This window comes from Giraffa tippelskirchi, chromosome 5 (assembly GCF_054371585.1).
Source record: "Giraffa tippelskirchi isolate mGirTip1 chromosome 5, T2T-mGirTip1v1.2.pri, whole genome shotgun sequence".
NCBI lineage: Eukaryota > Metazoa > Chordata > Mammalia > Artiodactyla > Giraffidae > Giraffa > Giraffa tippelskirchi.
In genome coordinates, this window is record NC_137279.1 from 172,418,063 (window position 1) to 172,435,627 (window position 17,565).

Here is a 17,565-nt window from a genome sequence, read left to right on the forward strand (position 1 = left end):
AAAGTGGAAGATGCTAGTATTGCAGACCCATTACGTGGCATCACCAACTCGATGGACATGAGTTTGAGCAAGCTCTGGGAGTTGGTGATGGACAGGGAAACCTGGCGTGCTGCAGTCCATGGGGTCGCAAAGAGTCAGACATAACTGAGCAACTGAACTGAACTGAATAACTCAAAAATTCATGGCTTCTGCCCCATAGGCATATTTCTCATAGGTAGCTCATATGACTTCCTCATGACACATTTGGTCAGCTAGAAGGCAGCACCTTCTGGGCCTTTCACTGGGTCATTTAGCAAATGGAAATACAAAAGATAATGAAGGAAGGAAATGGATTGCCCTTTTCCACCCTCCTGCCAAGTTGACATACACCAGTTAGTGATACATGTTCAACCTCATCTAAACCTCAGAGGTAGGTGGAGGCCTGGATGCAGTATACTTATCATTAATATTGAAGTCCTCCAAATTTCAGGTTTTAAAATTCCAAGTTTCTCACAATTTACAGTTTGAAGATTCTTAGATGTTAATAGTGTAGGCAGAAAAGTTTTTTTTTAGATTCTGAAATACTCTGATTCTAAGAGAGTGGAAGATGATGCTAGGGTATCTCCCACTCCCTCTGGGAGGCTCTGGGATGAAGGAGGCAAGGAGGCCTGAGCCAGTTCAGAGTAAGGTTTTGGGAGGCAGTAATGGGCCTCAGGGGTGAATACGATCATCTGGATAGAGTGTTATAGACACAGGGCAAAAGGAAGGACAATCAAGTGCCCATGGTAGTCATACCCTAGGGGGCTTCCCAGAACCCTGGCAAGCAATGAGAACCAGTTTAACAGCTTCCAACCAAATGTGTTATTTATTTTATGAAAGTGAGAGTGAAAGCCTCTCAGTCATGTCGGACTCTTTGTGACCCCATGGACTGTAGTCCATGGAATTCTCCAGGCCAGGATACTGGAGTGGGTAGCCTTTCCCTTCTCCAAGGGATCTTCCCAAATCAGGGATCAAACCCAGGTCTCCCGCATTGCAGGTGGATTCTTTACCAGCTGAGCCACAAGGGAAGCCCTATTTATTTTATAAGTAACTGTAAATAGCAAAATAAAACCAAGAATTTTCATCCATGAGCAGACCCCAGAGTTATTCAAGCTGCTTGCAGCTGTACATTGAGGGGTTCTCCTCCCATGGATGAGAGTAGACCCCCAGCCCCCTACAGATCTGGTCTCCCAGGGTTTGGAGTTTTGGAAGTTTGACACTTGGCTGCTGAAGCTGAAGCTCCGATACTTTGGCTACCTGATGAGAGGAGCCAACTCATTGAAGAAGACCCCTTTTCAGGGCTGGACCTGAGAAAGATTGAGGGCAGGAGGAGGAGTGGACAACACAGGATGAGAAGGTTGGAAGGCATCACTGACTCAATGGACATGAGTTTGAGCAAACTCAGGAGATAGTGAAGGACAGGGGAGCCTGGCATGCTGCAGTCCATGGGGTGGCAAGGAGTCTGACACAACTGAGTGACTGAACAACAGCTTGGCTGACCACTCCTCTGACTCTGGAAAGTGAAAGTCGCTCAGTCATGTCCGACTCTTTGAGACCCCATGGACTATACAGTTGAGCCACATGGAATTTTAAACTTTTAAACTCCATATTTCAGGTTTTAAAATTCCAAGTTTCTCATAATTTACGGTCTGAATATTCTTGGATATTAATAGTGTGGACCTAACAGAAGCACACGATATTAAGAAGAGGTGGCAAGAATACACAGAAGAACTGTACAAAAGAGATCTTCACGACTCAGATAATCACGATGGTGTGACCACTCACCTAGAGCCAGATATTCTGGAATGTGAAGCCGAGTGGGCCTTAGGAAGCATCACTACCAATAAAGCTAGTGGAGGTGAAGGAATTCCAGTTCAGCTATTTCAAATCCTAAAAGATGATGCTGTGAAAGTGCTGCATTCAACATGCCAGCAAATTTGGAAAACTCAGCAGTGGCCACAGGACTGGAAAAGGTCAGTTTTCATTCCAATCCCAAAGAACGGCAATACCAAAAAATGTTCAAACTACCACACAGTTTCACTCATCTCACACGCTAGTAAAGTAATGCTCAAAATTCTCCAAGCCAGGCTTCAGCAATACGTGAACTGTGAACTTGCAGATGTTCAAGCTGGTTTTAGAAAAGGCAGAGGAACCAGAGATCAAATTGCCAACATCCGCTGGATCATCGAAAAAGCAAGAGAGTTCCAGAAAAACATCTATTTCTGCTTTACTGACTATGCCAAAGCCTTTGACTGTGTGGATCACAATAAACTGCGGAAAATTCTGTAAGAGATGGGAATACCAGACCACCTGACCTGCCTCTTGAGAAATCTGTATGCAGGTCAGGAAGGAACAGTTAGAACTGGACATGGAACAACAGACTGGTTCCAAATAGGAAAAAGAGTATATCGAGGCTGTATATTGTCACCCTGCTTATTTAACTTATATGCAGAGTACATCATGAAAAATCCTGGGCTGGAAGAAGCACAAGCTGGAATCAAGATTGCTGGGAGAAATATCAATAACCTCAGATATGCAGATGACACCACCCTTATGGTAGAAAGTGAAGAAGAACTAAAGAGCCTCGTGATGAAAGTGAAAGAGGAGAGTGAAAAAGTTGGCTTGAAGCTCAACACTCAGAAAACTAAGATCATGGCATCCGGTCCCATCACTTCATGGCAAATAGATGCAGAAACAGTGGAAACAGTGACTGACTTTATTTTTTGGGGCTCCAAAATCACTGCAAATTCTGAGTGCCGCCATGAAATTAAAAGACACTTACTCCTTGGAAGGAAAGTTATGCCCAACCTAGATAGCATATTAAAAAGCAGAGACATTACTTTGCCAACAAAGGTCCATCTAGTCAAGGCTATGGTTTTTCCAGTAGTCATGTATGGATGCAAGAGTTGGACTATAAAGAAAGCTGAGTGCCGAAGAATTGATGCTTTTGAACTGTGGTGTTGGAGAAGATTCTTGAGGGTCCCTTGGACTGCAAAGAGATCCAACCAGTCCATCCTAAAGGAGATCAGTCCTGGGTGTTCATTGGAAGGACTGATGTTGAAGCTGAGATTCCAATACTTTGGGCACCTGATGCGAAGAGCTGACTCATTTGAAAAGACCCTGAAGCTGGGACGGATTGAAGGCAGGAGGAAAAGGCGACGGCAGAGGATGAGATGGTTGGATAGTATCACCAACTCAATGGACATGAGTTTGGGTAGACTCCGGGAGTTGGTGATGGACAGAGAGGTCTGGCATGCTGCGGTTCATGGAGTCACAAGGAGTCAGACACGACTGAGCGACTGAGATGAACTGAATAGTGTAGGCAGAAAATTTTCTTTTTAGATTCTGAAATACTGTGATTCTAGGAGAGTGGAAGATCTCCTAAATCTTCCCAGAGATTTGGGATTTTCCCAAACCAGAGATAAAACCCACGTCTCCCGCATTGCAGGTGGATTCTTTACCAGCTGAGCCACAAAGGAAGCCCAAGAATACTGGAGTGGGTAGCCTATCCCTTCTCCAGTGATTTTCCTGACCCAGGAATCGAACTAGGATCTCCTCCATTGCAGGTGGATTCTCTACCACCTGAGCTATCAGGGAAGGGGAGGAAAGGCCTGGAAGTCTTCAGAGTAGCAGAAGTGGTTTAGGCTTGTGTTCGGAAACTGAAGCCTGACCTGAATCTCATGTTTCCTAAGAAGCCCAGGGGGCTGGCAGAGATTCCTGGCCCAACACATCTCAGATCCAGGAGCACCCCCTACAGCCAGAAGCAGTGAAGTCCCAGCTTGGAGGAAGTTAACCGCAGAAACAGAATTTTCTCTGCTCAGCAAGGCTGGGCCTGCAACAGAAATAACCCCAGTATACTATCTGGTGCTATAGAGAAGTTTTGGCAAATGCCTTTATCAACCAATCAGTTGGATTTACTAAGTACCTACTATGTGCCAGCCACCATGGGGACAGGAGGGTCTTTCATTCTTTTTTTTTTTTTTTTTAAACAATGGGTCATTTGAAAAACACTTTTTTTGTTTTTGGCCATGCCATGTATATCATGTGGGATCTTCATTCCCCAACCAGGATGAAATCTGTACCCCCTGCAGAGGAAGCGTGGTGTCTTAACCACGGGACTGCCAGGGAAGTCTTTTACTCTTGAAGACCTCACACAGGCAAGTGCCTCAAGACAAATCCCCAGACCATGGACTGGTCTTCATGTCTTTTACACACCAACCCCATGTTCCTTTCCAATCTCACATCTGGCCCTCTCTATTGTAAACCCCGCTGGTTCCCCCATATTGCACATGACAGCAGCACAGTTATCTGCACTCCCCATTCCTCCAGCTGGAATATCCTCACCCCCTTCTGATGCTCACTTCCTCAAACTCAGGACTAGCTCAAATGTCTCCTCCTCCTCTGTGAATCCAGCTCTAATGCCCCACATTCTCAGGACACCCTTCTTTGAGTTCCCATCATATTCATTTAAGTGTCATTCTCCCCAGTAGACTTCAGTTTTTCTCTTATCTGTAAGAGTTCTTAGCACAGGGGCTGGATCAATATTTTATTTAGGATATGTGCAGTCATGGGGGAGTGGAAAGTGTTCAAAGCATGTCTGAATAAAGTGGAAGAATCTGTGCAGATTTGGTGAAAGCAGAGTGACATCTAACTGGACAGCAAGAGTGAGACAAGAAGAGAGATGGTACAGGCCTTTCAATCCCAGAGAGATGCCCAGGCTTTGATGGCTGTTTCCACTCTTTACTACAATTCAGATGAACATAAACAGATGACGTTATTAACCGCATTGTCTCCTCTGTAAAATGGGGGTAGTTGTGAGGATTAAATGAGTTAATACAGATATACTACTTAGAACAGTATCTGGCACTTCATAAGAATTCAGAAAATATTAACTTTGGTAGTAGTAATAGTAACAGGAGAAAGAGAAGTGCTGGGAGTTGTAGCATCATTGTCTAGGGTGTGAGGAAAACAGAAGGTCTTGCTGTACGTGTGTGCTCAGTCGCTTGGTCATGTCTGACTCTTAGTAACCCTGTGGACTGTAGCGCACTAGATTTCTCTGTCCATGAGATCCTCCAGGCAAGAATACTGGAATAAGTTGCCATTTCCTCATCCAGGGGAACTTCCCAAACCAGGGATCAAACCCAAGTCCCCTGCTTTGCAGGGTGGATTTATCACTGAGCCACCTGGGAAACTGAAGGTCTTGCTGGCCTGGGTGGAATCGGGTTGCCTTCTAATGGAAAATGGAGCTTCCTTACCCCTTCCAAAGTGCCCTGAGTGGACAAACCTCAAGTGCATTCCTGAGTCACAGAGTAGGGCTAGAGCTTGCACTTGCTGACAAGTGCTCAAGCTGTCATGTGACATGGTCCGTTTGGGATGTAATTCCTTATCAATTCCAGTCCTGAGCCCCTGAGCCTCTCTCTCTCTTCCTCTTTTTCTCTCTGTCTCCCTCAATTAGTCCTTCAGTCACATTCGACTCTTTGTGACCCCATGGACTGTAGTTCACCAGGCTCCTCTGTGCATGGAATTCTCCAGGCAAGAATACTCGCGTGGGTAGCCATTCCCTTCTACAGGGGATTTTCCCAATCCAGGGATCAAACCCAGGTGTTCTGCCTAGAAGGCAGATTCTTTACCATCTAAGCCACCAGGGGAACCTTTCTTTCCATTAACTCTCCTTTTCCTTACAATTTTCTTTCACTTGGTTCTCTACCTCTCTCTTCTGTCTGAGAAAGATGACTAACAGCATAGTGAACTTCAAAGAACCCAGATGTGAAATCAGAAGGCCTGTGTTCCAGTCCCAACCTTGCCTGTAATTTCTGATGGCTCTTGGGCAAGTCCATTCTCTTCCCTGAACCTAAAGTCTGCTTCTCAACAGCAAAAACACTGAGCTGTGTGTCTTCCTAAAGTCCTTTCATTCTGAACGTCTGTGCATCTCTGCCGCAGTGTTTTCTGTAGGAAACTCCTCTGCACCCACAAGAATCACACAGAGAACTTGGTTTCATTCATCATTCAGCCAGTGTTTATTGAGCATAGATAATATGTCAGGTTTTATATCAGGTACTGGGGATCATGGGGTGACCAAACCAAAGTCCCTGCACTTAAGGAGTTCACATTTGAGAGAGTTTAGAGGAAGATCAGATGATAAACTCATTACTTTGCAATTAATCATGAACCACTTAAGAGGGGAGAAAATTGATATGTGCTAAGTGCCTCCTGTAGGCCAAGCCATGTGCCAGACACCTCAGTCTAGCTACTGCAATTGATCCTCCCAATAATTTTATGAAGTAATTATGCATGTGTTAGTCACTCAGTCATGTCCAACTCTTTGTAACCCTATGGACTGTAGCCCACCAGGATCCTCTGTCCATGGGATTCTCCAGGCAAGAATACTGAAGTGGGTTGCTGTTCCCTTCTCCAGGGGATCTTCCTGACCCAGGGATGGAACCCAGGTCTCCTGCACTGCAGCAAATTCTTTACCATCTGAGCCACCAGAGAAGAAGTTATGGTCCTTCCTATTTTAAAGGAAAAGGACACGAGGCCAAGACCATTCAATCTCTTGGTCAATGTCACTCTGTTAGATTTGATGGAGATGCATCTGGCACACACCGGGCTCTCTCCACAGGAGAGGCTCCTGAACTCTGAGGCCAGAGCACACCCATCAGGAGAGAGGACCCCAGACCCTCTTCCTATGGAGGCATCCAGGGCAACCCCTGCAGGCTGGCTGAGGTTTCCTGGGGCATTATCCTTCAGACGGCTACAGCTCACTCCCTCCATCCCACCATCTCGGCGGGCAGAGCTGTGAGATTTGTAGCTGAATTCTACCCTCCTGGCCCATAACCCCATAAAACAGCAAGCAGCCTCTAAGATAGGGGGGGGATAAGGGGGGCAAGGCTAAAAAATAAACACAGATGAAGATTAAAAATGACTGGTGGGTCTCGGGGATTTACGTCTCATAAAGTGAGATGGTCGAGGAGGCCAGACAGGGAGCAGACAGCCCTGACGCCTCTGCCTGGTGGATAATTTATCCCAGAAAGTGGAAGCCTCTATTTTTGACTCACACAGGCCAGGGTGGTTCTCACCATCCCCCCCCCGCCCCCCAGCACACCAACACACACACACAAACACACACACACACAAAACCCACTGATGAGGAGAGCCAGGCTGAGTCAGATGTTTTGTTTTCCCAGACCAAACCCACGCGTTTGATACTTTTTCAACACTTTTCATTTCTCTGATCTCGTCAGAGTATTGTCTTACACTCTCAGTGAGGCTGGCAGGATGGGGACCCTCACCCACGCTAGTCAGATGGGAAAACCCAAGCTGGCAGAGGCTGATTCATCCAGGATCTCCCAGGGAGTCAGGACTCTGAGCCAAGCCATCATTGGTTGATATGACAACACCCACTAGGTACACAGTTTCCATCCTTCTCTTTCTCCTTCCTCCAATCCTCGCCCATTCGCAAATGAACTGTGTTCAGCCAGTGAAATGGCTAACCCTCTACTGAGTAAGAGTATTTATTAAGAACTATTGTAAACACTGAGATGAGTAAGATTAAAACAGATGCTAATAACAAATTAACACTTTTTAAATATGTGGTGTTGGTGATGATGTTAATGGAAGTCCTCTCTGATATAATAGAGGAACTGAAAGAGCTGGAAAAAAATTTAAAGAGGAGTTGGGAAGGGGGAATCAATGTTGAGGTCAAGTGCAGGAGAGTCTTCCAAAGCAATCTCCTGGACATCAGGAAGGATTTTTGTCCTGGATGATTTCCCATCAAATGAGTTCACAGGTTGGAATATGTTTTAAGATGAATAAGTAGCTGACAGTCACAGAGGATTCTGATGCTGATGGTGGAGCTCCCAATCGCTCTGTCCACAAGATGCACAGTCAAACATTATGTATGTCGCCCCTAACTGCTGCAGAGGTAAAGCCTCAATCTTCATAGCAGAGTAGGAAGAACTCAGGTTTTATGTTTTGTTTGTTTGTTTGTCTGTACCACACAGCTTGCGGGATCTTAAGTTCCCAGACCAGAGATTAAACACGGGCCACCATAGAGAAAGCCCAGAATCCTAACCGCTGCACCACCAGGGAACACTTAAGGAAAGAATTTTGATTTTATTTATTTTTTAAATTATTCATTGATTTATTTATTGGCTATGCTGAGTCTTCACTGCTGTTCACAGGCTGTCTCTACTTGCAGCAAGTAGGGGCTACTCTCTAGTTGAAGCGTGCAGGCTTCTCATTGCAGTGGCTTCTCTTGTTGTGGAGCACAGCCTCTAGGTGCTCGGGCTTCAGTAGTTGTGGCATGCAGGTTTAGTTGCCCCATGGCATGTGAAATCTTTACGGACCAAGGATCAAACCTGTGTTGGCAGGCGGATTCTGAACCATGGACCACCAGGGAAGTCCTAGAACTTAGGTTTTAGAATCCCAATTTTCAATTCCAACCAGTTGTGTGCTTGAGAGTTAGTTTCTTGGCCTCTCTGAACCTGTTTTATCATCCATTAACTGGAGATAGCAACACTATCTCAAAGTTTTGCCTTGGAAAAAAAAAAATGGAAAGAGGATCTTCAAACTTAACTACATTAGTTCAGACTTCATGGGAGGCCCCCAGATAATGGATAACACATCCCCAAGTGAAGTGCAAGACCACCAAGCAAGGGCTGCAAAAGGTGATGTTGAAAACTGTCTTTGTGGTCCTTTGTTGACCACCCAGCTCTGGCACATAAAAGAGGAGGGAGGGGCCAAGGGCAGGCATTAGACGGGGGAATTCTGGAATGAGCTGTGAGTACATCGTGCATCTTCTTGTACTCCCTTCTGGAGCTCAAGCCTGACAAGAGTGGATTTTAATGGGATACTTGGAGAGCTTGATATTTTCCTTTCCTTGGGGGACACAGTGGAGTGGAATCTGACCCCCACAGCTAAATCTAAAGGGCAGAGGCTAACTGGCCAGGTCTTCTAACAACAGAGTAAAGAGAGGTGACTGTACAGAGGGCAACCTGCATTCTCAGAATTTACCAGGCAGAAAACACCAAAGTGTTTCCTCTGAACCAGATCTGGACCAAATGAGAGGGAGATGGCGTAGATCAGCTGGACCCTGTCAGAGGACCATGTAGAGGAAGGAAAGACCTCATCAGAAAGAGGTTGGTGGTACCGGCAGCTACCTAGAGCCTGTGAAGGAGTGGGAAGTAGCCAGCTGGAATAGAATTACATTTACCCACACCAAAGAGGAACCTGTATGGGGAGGGGGTGGATTTTCTCCAAAGAACCCACAAAAACACCCCATGAGAGAACAAGCAAGGTTAAATCTCTTCCAAGCCCAGAGACCATTGACCCTAGGTCTTCAAGTCTGTACTAACTAGTCAGGTAAGTACTCTGTTGGCCCCATTTTCTTCTCTTTCTCTCTTTCCCTGACAATGGAGAGATCAAAAAGCCACGATGGTTAGCAAGATGAAGGAGAAGCAATGCTCTAGGCAGAAAAAGAAAGAAGAAACTGAGTCTTGTTCTCACTGCAGGAGACTTACCCGCAGTAGCTCCAAGTCCAAGTGGAAAAGTGAAGTTTGAGGTTTATTACTGCTCATATTGCTAAACAGTAGTAATAGTAGTCCATTGGACAAGATATGTTCATTATTGAGCAGAAATAATATTTTGTGAGTTAAAATAAACTGGGAACTCTGTATTGTCAAAGAAAAAACAGAACAGTCATGTTTTCATCCAATGGAGTGGAAGAGATCTATTCCTGCAGAATGACTAGTAAAAGTTGTTTCTTGATTACACCTCTGTGAGTCTCACTTGTTCAATGTGACAGTTACATGACATGACGTTTGTCATCCCTTACTTGTATCTGGACTTGAGTACACCTGAGTTTGCTTCTGCCATTTCTCTTGGCCTGGGTGATCAGCAGTGGACAAGGTCTATCACCTAAGGTATCACTGAGTAGCTACTGTGTATCTGACCTATACTCTATTCCAGGTTAGAGATAGGAGGAAAAGATCCAGTCTTAGCTCCTGGTTGATCATATAGGTCACAGGGCTGGGGAGCCCTCACAATGTCCAGATAGGGAGACAAAGACCCAGAGGGGAGCTATAGCTTCTTAAATCTGTTGTAGAACCAGATATGGAACCTGGCCCTCTTGTGTCCATCTTCTACACATGTCCATGGCTCCATACACCTTCCTCTTAGAATATCTAAGACAGAATGGAATCAAGTGCCTGGTTGGCTAATCTGATCTATCATTTATTGAGCTCCTACTATGTGTCAGGCTCCTTATGTATGCTAGTTCTGCCAAAATAGACATATCACTAGAGAAAAACTGAGACCCATAAGGTTAAGTGACTTGCCTAGAGTTATATGGCCATTCAAAGGTAGAGCTGCGATTTAAATAGGTCCATCTGACTCCAAAGCTAGAGATCCTGTCACCCAACCATGCCGCCTCTCCCAAGGACTGCTGAAGTCAGGAAAGAGAAATTTCAACCAGGCTTCTGTCACTTCTGCATCATCAGAGCCCCATATGGGGCCACCAGCTGTCGCACAGTGTCATCTTTGAGGGAAGGAACCAGTCCAGACTCACCCACAGACTCACTAGCCATCCCAAAGCCAAGGCAACTGGAGTAGACTAGCACTTTCCCAATTCCTTTCAAGGAACAAAAAGCTATGCAAATTTTTTAAATTCATAAAACAGTGTGAATAACTTTTTAATTAGTTGGCAAATTATATGGCCAGGGGCCTTAGGCTATTCTCTGAAGTAGGCATTAACTTTATTAACTTGTTTATTTCTTATGCAGGTTAAGTTGGTTCTTTGTGAAGGTTGGGTGCATAGGTGTGTGGTAAGTTCTGATTACATCTGGCAAGAATCTTGGCTGGGGTAGACAAGGAAAGTTCCTTGTAGATTTTACTTCTGATGGTGAACTTGGCCTCCGTCACTCCCTCCTGAAACCCAACTATTTGCAGGCGGAAACAAGGGATTTTTAAAAAGATAAGGAAAGAAATAAATTAGAGGGGGAAACAACTGGAGGATAAATAATCCTCTTAAAACAGTCACTAGGAGAGGCAATGGAGAGAGTCCTGGATTGGGGGTGGTGTGGTTTCTAGTTGGGCTCCTTTACTCGGTGTTTTCTGGGCCTTATGCAGAGAGCCATCCTGTTTAGGTCTCTGTCTCCCTGTCTGTGACATGGGATAATCCATGCTCCGAGGTCCTACATCCTATCTGCCAAGAGGATGGAGTGGGACATGATCTGATAAAGTGACTGGACTTTTACAAAGCACTGTCCACACAGAAAGCTACGGAATATCCTCGATGCCTGGACCAAGGTCCTTGGGTATCACCAGAGCCAAACCCCGTGCCAGTAAGGGAGCCTTCAGGGTGATGTGTGAGAAAAGGATGTCCCTTAGTGAGCTCCTGGAAGGGATCTGCAGGGGATCTACAGCATGGGGACGTGGTGGGAGTGAGTATTCTGGACCTGTCTAAGGCATATCAGCACATGTCCGGGCCCCTGAAGTGTATACATGATGGCTTGTACGTGTGGGTGTGGTGTGTGTGAATACCTGTGTTTCAGTAGCGAGGAAGGGAAATTCATGATTTCATTCACTCCACTGACATGGTCTGAGGATTTATCAGTCCTCTGCTCTAAGCGCTGGGGATTCAGTGATGCACAAGACAGGCTAGTTCCCGTGAGTGTGTGCATGTGCATAGATGAGTGCATGAGAGGATTTACGTATGTTGGTGAGGATATGTCTGTGTGAAAACATACATCCACGTCCATGTGCATGAGGGAGTGTGTGCTTGTGAGAGTCTGCATGTGAGCATTTGGGAATCTGAGTGTTTGTGTGTTTATGAAAAAGAGAGGCACAATTCCACGAGAAACAATTCCCCACCATCCTAGAGGGTATCAAATCTTGATAAAATGCCTTAAAGACTTGAAGGGCCCTGAGATATCATCTTGCCCAGTCCCGACTTCCAAGATAGAGATGGAAGCCCAGAGAAAAACAACTGTTCATAGAAGTCAGCCAGGAGCAAAACAGAAGGTCCAGAATTTACACCTGCTGACTCTGAGCCCAAGAGGCTTTTTCTACTGAAGATGTGAAAATGCAAATTAACTGAGACTCAGAGGTTTTAGGAAAAAGGCCAGAGTGCACAGCTGGTTCAACCTGTACCTGAATGCAAGCCACTGAATTCCAGTGCCTAGAGTCTTTCAACAATCCTGCATTTCCTTTCAAAATCAGGACAAATGTGTTTACAACACAGCTGAGGATGAAGTGAATTTAAGAACTCCCGTCCCTAAAAAGTGTACCACAGCCCAGTTGGAAAGACTTTTGTCAAATGCCTGGTGACAGGCTCATGCTTGGGACTAAATGGCCCCCCTCCTCCCAAGGACAGAGGAGCCTAAAGTGCTAGAGTCCATGGGATCGCTAAGAGTTGGACACAACTGAATGACTAGCACACACACTCCTCATCTTCAGGAGCCACATGTAGGAAGTCAGATTGGGCCTCCAGAGCCCCATTTCCTGCCTCCTCCAGAGACAGAGCAACTGTGATCTCCAGGGGCTCCAAGGACAGCCCTGTGGGTCTGGGGGCTGCAAGTCAGGACACATGGGACACGTAGCCCCAGTAATCTCATTGTGATGCTCAGGTGAGACTTTTTCTGTATGGGTCCTTCCAACCACTGGGGATTCTGTGCCCTCACACCCATCAGAGATGCAGCTTATTTTCCCTTCAGTGACAAAGACACGGGCCTTTGCATCAGTGCCAGCCTGGCTTCCCCCGTCCTGAACTAGTGCAGGCACCTAGAGCCTCCACACTGCACACTCAAACCTGCCCCATCACTAAACCCAGAGGGGACAGTGGCCCCTCCCATCAGAGGCTGAAATCTAGACTTTCTGCTTTTCCTAAATCTGCTGTCAGGTTTATCTGCCCAAGACTCTCTGGCCTTGCCACTCTTCCTGGATATTTCCTGCCCTCACCTCCATTCCTATTTCCTCAAATTGCTGACAGTTCCTGCTATAACAAAGGCAGAACACCTAGCAAGTGACTTCAAGGACAACCAAATCCTTCCTGGACAACCAAACCCTTTCTGGACATTCCCACTGCTGGCCCTAGTCAGAGGCCCTAGAACAGAAGGGGCCTGGACACCCCACCCACTGCTGAACTTTGAACTCCAAGACTGGTCACTCTGCTGACCTGAGGCTATGCCAGCCCTAACATCTTCCTTGCCTTAGCCACCAAGCCTTCCACATGCCTTTGGTCAAGCTTACCCAATTTACCACACTGAGCTGATTTCATCTGACTTTTTGGCCCCAGAGCCTCTAACCTCACTCCACCCTAAACCCTGAAACCAACTCCTGGCCCGACTTGAAAGCCTTTCAGACTGAGTGAAAGTTATCTTCTGCCCCAAGTGTGTTGTCATCAAGACCCCTTGGGTACTTCCTTCCTGACCAGAAATGTCATCAAAGAGTCCAGTAAGCGCTTGGCTCACCGCCCTCATCAAGGTCTCCCTAGAGTCTGCTCCCAAAACAAAGTTGTCAGAAAATGCACCCAAGAAAATTGTCAGGAAGCCACCAGTCGTCCAAATTATTTACTGTCCCCTGGCACATAGCCAGCTAGATGCTGGCCATGCAGACGCTGGGAAAATATTTATGTGGGTCCTGATGGATGCTTGGCCAGGAAAGACTGCCTGCTGTCATCTTTTCTTCCTGCTGATAAGGCAAAGCAACACATGTCAGACAGCTCTTAGAAGGGCCTGGCGGCGGGGACCTGGCATCTGATCAGAGTGAGGTTAATGGCTGCAACCCTCTGTTCCAGTTCCATCTCTGCCACCACCAGCTCTACTCTTCCCAGGACTGTAGTTCCTCCATCTATAACATCATGGAGCAGACTGGATGACCTCGATGTCTCAGATCCTATGAGATTGTGACTCAGACAGAATCTGATCTCATTTCCAGATCTGCCATTTTGATGGCATTGGCTCATCACAGAGCTATTTTTCTTGGCACCCTGGAAACGTTCCTGAAATTCCAGCATCCTAGAATTTCTCTTTCCACTGATTCAGTTTCAGTAACCAGATGGGAGAACTCCATCTGGAGGGGGAAGATCGGAGCCTAAAATAAGAGTAAACTGGAAAAGGGGAAATTGAGGTCAAGCAGTGTTGGTCATGCACCCAGTGTTGACAAAGCTCAACGATGAGCCCACTGGGACAGCAAAGGGTCCCAGCAAAAGGCCTCCTGTTCTTTAAGCCACACTGAGCTCCAGTTCTGTCCTCCAAGAGCTCCCAACAGGCAATGTGGAATGGACCCCAAGGCTCATCTTATTCCCAAATTGATCCTATGCATGCTTCTTCCTGCCCACAAACCCAGGGCCTCCACCCACTGCTCTCAGCTCTGCAGCTCTGTCCTTGTCCGAGATCATCTTAGATGCCTCGCTGGGAGGAGTTTCAGCCTCCCCAGCTCCTACCTCTTGTAGATGACCTGATGCACAGGTCCTTCTCCATTTCAGAGTTTACACCTGCTCCCTCTGAAGACGCCTGCAAAGTAACAAAGTCACAGATACAGACACAGGACAGAAGTTCGGGTGCCCCCAGAGTTCCTTCATTGTCTCCTGATGGTGTCTCTGAAATGTTCCATGACATCTCAGGACCTTCTGCTTACCTCAGTTTCCCTGAGTGAGGAGCTCCCTCAGCCTTCCTCTCTCCTCAGACCCGAACATCTCTGGGAAGTTTCCATGTGCCAGTCTGAAGGGGCAATGCTGTAGCTGTGCTGGCTACTGAGAAATTGGAATGTAGGAGCCTTCCAGGAAGGATGAGTACATTCAATGGCTATTTCCCTGAAAGAGTACTTCGGATAGACATCACTTCTGTTTACCTGATCTGAAGAAGTGCTCCTCTAGAACCTCTTTTTCTCCATTCAACAGACTCACTTAATTCCCCTTCTGTGCTGGACATTGTACAAGGTGTGATGGAGGGAAGGCGCACAGGTAGACACAGTACTGCTCCCTTTACCTGCCCCAGGTGTCCAGGATCCTGGAACAAGACCAGACCAGCCTCTCAGCCTCTCAGCCTCTACCACCTCATGCCCTCATCACAACTCCTCCCCTCTTCACCTGCCTCACTCCTGAAATCACGATATCATAGGAGGGCAGAGACCAATCTAAGGAACTCAGACAATCTGTGAAATGAGTAAGAATGAAGCTGTATGAACAAAGATGTGGATAAAGAAAACAGATAAGGACTAGCTTCCACCTGGAGATGAATGGAGAGAGTAGCATAGAAGCATATACAGTACCATATGTAAAATAGATGGCCAGTGGGAATTTGCTGTATGACTCAGGGAACTTAAACAGGGCTCTGTAACAACTTAAAGGGGTAGGAAAGGGTGGGAAGTGGGAGGGAGGTTCAAGAGGGAAGGTACCTGTGTACACCTATGGCTAATTCATGTTGATGTATGACAGAAATGAAATCAATACTGTAAAGCAATTTTCCTTCAATTAAAAATAAACCTGGCAATCCTAAAGGAATCGGTCCTGAATATTCATTGGAAAGACTGATGCTGAAGCTGAAGCTCCAATACTTTGGCCACCTGATGGGAAGAGCTGACTCATTAGAAAAGACCGTGATGCTGGGAAAGATTGAGAGCAGGAGGAGAAGGGGACTACAGAGGTAAGATGGTTGGATGGCATCACAGACTTGATGGACATGTGTTTGAGCAAGCTCCGGGAGTTGGTGATGGACAGGAAAGCCTGGCATGCTGCAGTCCATGGGGTTGCAGAGTCAGACACAACTGAGCGACTGAACAGAACTGCACTGAACCGAAATGTAAAAAATGACTAACCTCCACCTGGAAGACGAGGCCCTGTATGGTACAGCCACTTGACCAAGCCTGAAAACCTCTGATAGTAGAATCGCTTGTTACAGACAAGGAAACAGACCCAGAGAGAGGCAGGGCCGGGACCTAGGTAACAAGACTGCTAGTCCCAAGCCTCAGGGCAGGAAGTTCTACCCTTCGGTGAAGACATCTCTTACAATCCTCACAAGAAGCCTAAGAGGTAGGCCTTGTTAACATCCTCACTGTTCAAACAAGGAAACAAACTGAGAAAGTCTAAATAACAGGCAAGGAGACGCACTTTGAAGTGGCTGAGTATAGATTCATACTCAAGTCTGTTTGATCTAGAGCCATCTTGTCTAGAACCCAGGTACACAGCTTTGAGAAAAAGCGTGCAGAGGAACAAATGACCAGGACTGTTATTGCTGTAATTAGTTAAAGTAAGAAAGTTGGCCCTCCCAGGGAAGATGCATTTTAATATGCCTTACTCATTCAAAAAGAAAAGCAGCTAAAACCCAAACAATACACTGACAGTACTGTAGCAATGAGAGCTCCAATGTGCTACAGAAACCAGGCGGAAGCCAAAGCTAAGTTCATCAGAGGTTTGTAATGGGGAATCAGGAAGGCGTCTCAGGAAAGGAAATTGCTAAACATGGCCTTGAAAGATGAGTGGAAATTCACCAAAAGAAAAGGGGTGAGGAGCTTGGACGTGCCAAACTATATGGGTATCAAGGGCCAGTTTTCTGCATCTGGGTGGAAATTGATGGGTGGGGAGAAGTAACAGAGACAGCTGGGGAGGAATCAGCTGACTGTAAGCTGAAGGGCCTTTGACATAAGGCAAAATGGTCCTGACTTTATATTTAAGGTGCCAGTATATCTAAGCTTTCAAGCAGAGAATCAATCCCTTGTCAGTTGAAAAAGACTGGGGAAAAAGAGTGAACACATCCCAGGGACAGGGCTCATATGTTAACAATGATAATGACAGCTCACATGTGAGTATCACTCAAATAAATCTCAGAATAAAACTTTCACTTGAACTCATTTATTCTTCACATCAGTACTGTGAGGTAGGTATCCTTCTCCCACTTTTATAGAAGGGAGAAAAAGGCCCAGGGTCACGCAGATCCACCCCCTAGTCCAGGCTGTTCATCAAGGAGTTCCCCCCGGCATAGTCTGGGGCGAGTGTGCAGATGAGCCTGGATTTCTGCCTGTGGACTAGCTGTTCTCTGCATCTCATCTAAATTTGAGGTTGTAAAATTCTGCGACTTGGTGGCAGGCTGGCTGCCTTGTGGGGCTGCTGGTCTGAACCGTGGGTGGTCAGGAATGTTTCAGGACTTCCTGGGCCCCGTGTTCCAGGCTGGAGTGCCTGGATTAATGATCCATCTGCAGGCAGAGTCAGCCGAGGCCCTGACGCCCGGTGCAGGGCATCGATTAGACTTTACTCTCTGAGCTTGCTTTCATCTGAGGCTCTCCGGGTGGGCTGGGGCCTAATAATTAACATTCCCTGAGCCCCACAACATGAGTGAGCTGAAGAAGGAGAGAAAGAATCTTTTAGCAGGTTCCCTTCAGTGGTAGGAGTTGCCCCCCCGATCCGAGAAAACCTGGGCATGGCTGCCAGGCAGACGACCACATCGCCTCAGTCCAGCCTGGAGTTGCACAGTGAGTGGTTTTGGTCTCATCTTTGAGATTCACAACATTTTTATGGGGAAGTAACACTAGGATTATTATCCTCACTGTACTCAT